This window comes from Chionomys nivalis, chromosome 24 (genome assembly GCF_950005125.1).
Source record: "Chionomys nivalis chromosome 24, mChiNiv1.1, whole genome shotgun sequence".
Classification (NCBI taxonomy): domain Eukaryota; kingdom Metazoa; phylum Chordata; class Mammalia; order Rodentia; family Cricetidae; genus Chionomys; species Chionomys nivalis.
The window spans coordinates 4066277-4073883 of record NC_080109.1 but is presented as its reverse complement, the minus strand read 5'-3'; positions in this window follow the sequence as shown (position 1 = coordinate 4073883).

Here is a 7607-nt window from a genome sequence, read left to right as displayed (position 1 = left end):
TCAAGTCACACATGTCATGCCTTCAGTACCTATGCATGTGCGTGCGTGTGTGCATGTGTGCATGAGTGTGTAACACATGGAGCCCAGGGCCTCTTCAAACTTGGGAATGTTCTACACTGAGCCACGTTTCCAGTCTTCCATCTACTTCTCCTGTAACCCGTCTGAGTGCTTTCACTCCCACTCTAGTTTTCTGAAAATGCAGCTTTAGTTTGGCTTTCTTTCCCACTCCACATGCACAATGACTAACCACTGTGTAGACAACGTCAGTAGTAAAGACCGCAGGCCTGAGGAGGCAGACAGGAGCACAGGAAGGATGGGTGATGGGAAGGGAGCTTGGCCACAGCCTGTAGTAACCTAGGTGAATTTCCATTTTTAACCATCACCCACCATATCCACTAAACAATCAGCTCTCAGCACTGACCCTGGGGGTTCCAAATGTGACAGGTCTGCAAAGCTTCCTGGTTCCAACGTTCTTTCCCAGAGATCCCCAATTGATGTGCAAAAGGTGCACACACGAGTGAGAGCACTCTGACAGACGCAGATTCCACGGGCTTGTGTCTGACAGGGCAGCCAGAGGACCATGGCAGAGTGCCTGTGGAGTCGGTCTCCTCTGGCCATGGATGCTTCCTCTGAGCTTCTGAGAGGATGTCATCTCGGGGACTTGAGTGGTTGATTTGTTCATAGGTCACTCTGTACCTACATATTGCTACAAACTGAGGAAAACATGGGAATGAGTGCCCTGCCTCAACCGTAGAGTCTGCCGTGACATGGAGTCCTCTTCGTAGGTCAGCGGCATTGGAGGTCATTTTGCTTGTCTGTGAACTCTAGGAGAGCTGAATTCTAAAGCACCCAAGAATTCCAGCTATGGGCGTTGTCCAGCTGGAACCAATGGAGGTAGGCGTTACCTGGAGACTAAGTGGAGTCTCCAAATGATGCAGCTCTCTGCCTTCAGGTGGCTGCCAAAACTATGTAAATTTTTTTTTTTGAGGGATGCCTAAAAATCGAGCTGCTGGAAGAGCGAAGGGGTCCTTTTAGACCACAACAGTGACAGCCCGCAAATAACTTCCTGATTATCTTGGCAAACTTTGACAAAAATTTCAATGACTTCAACCCATTTACTTTGTCACAAGAAATTTTAGCATTTCAATTGCTAATAAAAGAAAAATGGCTTATTTTTTAAAAGATGTAATTCTAACAGTAAGGCTTTGATGGTGCAAAATATGTTTTCAAAAATCTCCTTGGACTGAAGTAGTCCAAAATACTTCTGTTCAGCAAAGGAGACAGACAGCGGAGGGAAGAGCCCACCTACACAATGCTAGAGAATATTCAAACTATTCTTCAGATAATGGGCTCGGAAGCAAGCATCAGTAGGCTCATTTCATTTCATTTTACGTGTTTGAGTGTTTCGCCTGAGAGTCTGCCATGACGTGGAGTTTACTTTGGAGGTCATTTTGCAGGTCTGTGAACTCTAGGAGAGTGGAATTCTACAACACCCAAGAATTCCAGCTATGGGCACTGTATGTGTGTCTGTGCACCACATACATGTCTGGTGCCCATTTAGGTCAGAAGAGGGCACCATCCGTTACTGGGGTTACAGATGGTGGTGAGCTGCCATGCGGATACTGGGAATGGAATCCAGGACTTCTAGGAGAGCAGTCACTGTTCTTAACTGCTGAGCCATCTCTCCAGGCCCCATGAGTAGCCATATTGAAAGTGGGCAATAGACCTAAGTTGACTTTCCTAAAAGTCAAATAGCCAAAAGGAGCAAGAAAATGGGGGTCTCACCAGTCATCACAGCAAGGCAAATCCAGACCACACAGCAAGTCCCTGCCTGTGCCAGGAAGAATGGCTGCTGTGTAGACTAGAGAGAGCAAGTGTGGACAAGGATGAGGCCCAAATAGCTCCCCCACTACTAATGTGAGGGCAAATCAGCATGGACATCGTACAGAGAGTAGTCAAACAGCTAGAGAGAATTGACAAAACCCCCAGAAGGCCGACTTCTGGCCTGTCACCTTGCCTAGGAGACGCCTGCACACCTATGGTCACAGCAGCACAATTAACATTGACCTAGACGTGCGACCAACATTAGTGTCTACCAGCTGGTGAATGGTTAAAGAAATGTTCAGCCATAAACCCGTATTTACTGATGTATACAACATCCTGCCTCCATGTATGCCTGCACACCAGGGCACCAGATCTCAATACAGAGGGCTGGAAACCACCATGTGGTTGCTGGAAATTGAACTCAGGACCCTCTGGAAGCACAGCCAGTGTTCCTAACCTCTGAGCCATTGCTAAACCCGTATACTTGTAGCAACAAGGATGGAAATGATCACTATGTTAAGTGAAATAAGTCAGGCACAGGAAGTCAAGCACCACGTACGTGGTCCTATGGTCTTGCTCAATGTGGCATCTACAAAATGTGGCTCTGAAAATGAAGGTTGTGAGAGAGAATGAGAAGAGGTGAGGACTGAGTCGCAGCTGGACCACAGGAAGGAGCCCCCCCCCCCCCCCGGTGCACAGTAAGACGACCACAGCTCTGCCGCACACCATGCCCCCGTGTCTGCGCTCTGTGCGCTATTACCCAGTTTGTGAGTTTCGGACAAGGGGGCTGGAGGTTAAAATACACGGACACACACAGACAGAGAGACAACGACATAGGTCACCCTTGAATTCCCCAAGAATGCCCCCTTTATTGTGTTCAGGGGCAGATTATATCGAGATAGCCACGCCCCAGCCAAACCCACCAGAAACCACTCTCCTGCCATCAGGAACTCCTGAAGGTCTCGTGCTCAGAGCAGCTGTAGGCACTCAGATCAGGGGATTACAAGAAATTCAGGATCTGGGGTCTCACTGCTCCCAACACAGCTCTGAAGGTCTGTGCCTTTCTGAACCTGGCAGAGAGGATTTCGAATGTTTTACCATAGAGGAATGATAAGTGCTTGAGGAGATTTAAGTGTGCAGTGTACATTGTATGGTGGCCCTGTAATGTGTAGAGATTTTGTGTTCTTACAAGTTTAAATTAAAAATATCTTAGCTTGTTAAACATACAAGACTATGATGAGTATAGTTAAAAACAGCATCCTAAACCAGTGAGAAAATAAGGTGGTGGTACATGCCTTTAATCCTAGAACTCGGGGGGTGGGGGGCAGAGATAGGCAGATCTCTACGAGTTCAAGGCCAGCCAGGTCTACAGAGTGAGTTCCAGGACAGGCTCCAAAGCTGCAGACAGATCCTATCCTGAGAAACAAACAAGCAAAGATTTCATGCTTGCTATTGGACACAGAAAATGGACTACATGATATTAGAACACTTTTATCTCTTATTCAGACACAAGCTGTCTTGGGCATCTAGGGTGGGTTTATTGTTTTTAAGATGGACAAATTTGTAAATCATAATATTTAGCAATAATAAAACAAAATTGTGCCTTCATACTCTTATAGGAGGTACATATATATTCCATAAATGAAAAATTCAACTAATTTAGAGAAAAATTATCTCTGCTATTTGGACAATAATATTTATATTCTCTCCTTTGGTCAAGTACTATCTGATGAAGGAACATCTTAAAGAATAAGGTGAAAATGTAACGTGTATCACCTAGATAGCACTGTTGTCATGTGCTTCCTGCTCAATCTTCCTTATTTCTGCCCTGGCTAAAAATTATATCGGTCAACCATAAAAGTTGGCAGTAATGAACATATTGGAGAAATAATCACAAATGAAAAGACTTTTAATACGCTTAATCATCTAGATTTAGAAAATAGTTTATTTGGGAATTCCTTTAAATAATTCTAAGTATGCACATTAATATATAATAATTGATATGCATTACTCATGTAAGCTTAGACATGATTTTTCTTATGGTATTTTGAAAAAAATACAGAGAAAATAAGCAGAGCCATGCATACTGTGGATATATATATATATATATATATATCATTAGAGCTATTGGCATTTCCCAAGTGTCTCAGCTTAAATGACCCTCACATTAAGAAGAAAAAGAGATATAAAATGTCATCCTTCAAATAAATGATAGTTATTATCATTCTTGAGCCATGACAGCAGGTAAAAATCTGTCATAAATATCAGATATGAAACAGCTTCTAGATGTTTCTGACTGGTCCCAAGTATATGTTTTATTCATGAGTCATTCTTTAGACTTGCTTAATAGGGAGCTTCTAGCAAAGCAAAGCAGGAGAGAGTGGATAGATTGATTTCTCGTTGTGACCACACGCTCAAACTGGACGAGAAGACTACCACTGAACTCATTAAAAGTAAAAGTAAATTAAATTGAAAAATGAAAATTGGATTGAATAAGCTACTAAGTGGAAGTCTTTGACATTTTGACCTTAGAATTTGACATGTCGCCAGTGTTTTGCCCCAGCGTTTAGAGAATATTTATGCAGAGGTCTTGTTTTTAAGTTTCTCATTGCTGAGAATCTGGATAATAGTAGAAAGTTGGGTTCCAAAGTGTCCAGTGTCTCCTCATGATTGTGGGCATCATAACCTTATGATACATCCAGTTCAGGCAGCTAGTCATTTCTGTTGACTGTCAGAATCGTATAAAGTCACCTTCATTGGTTTTCTGAGTTCTTCTATCTTCTGCATATATAAATACATAGATGTGCATAAATTAGATCTACACAGTTCCTTGTTATCCTTATATGTTTTAGACATGGCCAATGACCTAGCCACTATCTCTGCTTCAACTCTTGTTCGGTAAAGGAGTTATGGTTATGGGTAGGCTGCAAGGTACCCAATTTAAACACCGACTTTGTACCTTTTCCATGCTAGCTCTCATGGTGACAGATGATAAATTTCTATCAATATAAGTAGCATACTGTGATCATGAGTTTAGATGGATTGACATTCCTGATAAAAGGAAACAGGTAGGATATACTTTGTTACTTTTTCCCTGAACACAGAATAATGGCTGGAACTACAGCAGCATTATTATCATCACAAGGATAGCAAAAGAATTATGTCTATTTAGCTTTTCTCCCACAATAAGATAGTGCTTATTACTTCTGATTCTATGTTCCTATAAAAAAAAAACCCAAGCAACTAGTTCTTCAATCTGTTGACGATAAGAATTCAATGATTTGTAATGCCTCATAACTCATTCTCTTAGTGTGTACAGTTGCTGTGGAATATTAATTTAACTAGGCAAAGATGTGTTACATTTGTTTATGCTGAATTTGTCTATCTATGTAAAGATGTACTACTGTTTCTCCTTGCCTGCCTAAGGAACCTGATTGGTCTAATAGAAACTGAACAGTCAATAGATATACAGAGGAGGGATAGATGGGGCTCGTGGGCAGAGAGAAAAGGAGATCCAGCCAGCCAGGGATAGGCCATGTGGCCAGGGAGTAGACGGAGGCCAGCCAACCAGACATGGAGGAACCAGGAAAGTAGAAAATACAGAAAGGAAGAAAGACTTCCACTTACTAGCGTGTTCAATCAAATTTCCATATTTCAATTTAATCTACTTTTACTTTTAATGAATTCAGAAGTCTTCTCATCTAGTTTGAGTGTGTAAGACACTGTAAGACACTCTAAGCACCTCCACTGAGGCTTCTGGGAAACATGAGCTTCATTTCTGGTGAGAATACAAGAGATGGAAGACAGAATCTCAGGTATTGAAGACACTAGAGAAGAAATAACATCGGTGAGAGAAATTGTTAAATCTAAAAAATTCTGACACAAAACATGTGGAAAATATAGGACACTAAGAAAAAATATTCTAAGAGTAATAAGAATAGAGGAATGAGAAGAAATCCAGGTCAAAGGCACAAAAATATTTTCAACAAAATCATATACAAAACTTCTCCTAAAGTAGGAGGTACCTATCCAGATATGAGAAGCATGCCTAGCACTTAATAGACTGGACCAGAAAAGAAAGTCCCCTCAATATAGAATAATCAAAACACTAAATGTTCAGAAACAGAAAGAATATTAAAATCTGCAAGGGAAAAATAGCAAATAACATATCAGAGCAAACCAATTAAAATAACACCTTACACATCAATGAGAATTCTAAAAGTCAGAATGGTCTGGACAGGTGTTCTACAAAATCTAAGTGACCACAGATGCCAGCTCAGACTAATGGGTCAAACAAAACTGTCAATCACTGTAGATGGAGAAAGAAAGACATTCCAGGTCAAACCAAATTTAAGCAGTATCAATATACAAATCCAGTTTTAAACATGAGACTTGAAAGAAAAGTCTAATCTGAAGAGATTAGCTTTACCCAATAATACAAGGAGTCAGACCAGTAAGTCAAAAGAGAGGAAACACACACACACACACACACACATACACAACAGGAAGATAACAGGAACCAACAAATGCTAATTTATATCTCTCAACTTTAGTATCTTAATTCTTTAATATAATTGACAGAATGGATGAGAAAACAGGATCCATCCATCTGCAGCACACAGGAAACACATTAACATCAAGGATAGACATCACAGAAAGGATGGGAAATATTTACAAGCAAATGGACCTGAAATCAAGCTGGTCTAGACATTTTAATATCTGACTTAATAGACCTCAAACCAAAACTAATCAACAGATACCACGCTCATCAAAGGAAAAATCCACCAATTCTTAACAAGTATGCTCCAAAGACAAGGGCACCCAAGTTCATAAAGGAAATACTACTACAGCTTAAATTACATATTGACCCTCACATACTGATAGTTGAAGACTTTAATACCCTACTGTCATTAATAGACAGGTCAGCCAGACAAACTGAACAGAGAAATGCTGGAGGGACCAGATTCTATAAACCAAACAGACCTAAAGATATTTTCAGAATATTTCACTCAACCACAAAAGAATATACCCTCTTCTCAGCACCTCATGAACTTTTCTCCATAACCAACCACATACTTATTCACAATTGAAGTCTCAACAGTTATAGAAAATGGAAATAACACCTGCATCCTATCAACAGCAGAAAGCCTACAAACTCACGGAAAATGATTAACCCACTGCTGGGTGAAATACACATCAAGAGAGAGATTAGGGCACCAACCAGTTACAAAACCTTCAACCTATGACCTGTCCTGCCTGCAAGATGTGCTGGGGTAAAGGTGGCACAGAACTTGTGGGAGTGGCCAACCGATGACTGGCTCAAGTTGAGACCCATGCCATGAGAGGGAAGCCACCTCTGACATTGCCTGGAGGGCCAGGAACCAGAGGAGGGACATCTAGAGATCCAGACTAGAACCAAACACAATTGGCAAATGAAAAAAAGAAAAGTCAATGAAATGATTCTTAATGATATTCTGCTATATTCATATTCATAGTCTAGAGTCTAGCATAATTGCCATCATTAGAGGCTTCAGCAGCAGCTGACAGAAGCATATGTAGAGACCCACAGCCAAACATAAGCAGAGCTTGGGGAATCTCATGGAAGAGGGAAATGAAGGATTGTAGGTTCCAGAGGGTTCAAGAATATCTCAAAAACTCAACCGACAGAATCAACTAATCAGGGCCCACAGAGGCTCAGAAACTGGAACAAGAATCAGGGAGCCTGTAGGTGTCTGAACTTGGCACTCTACATATATGTTATGGTTGTGCAGGTTGGTGTTCTT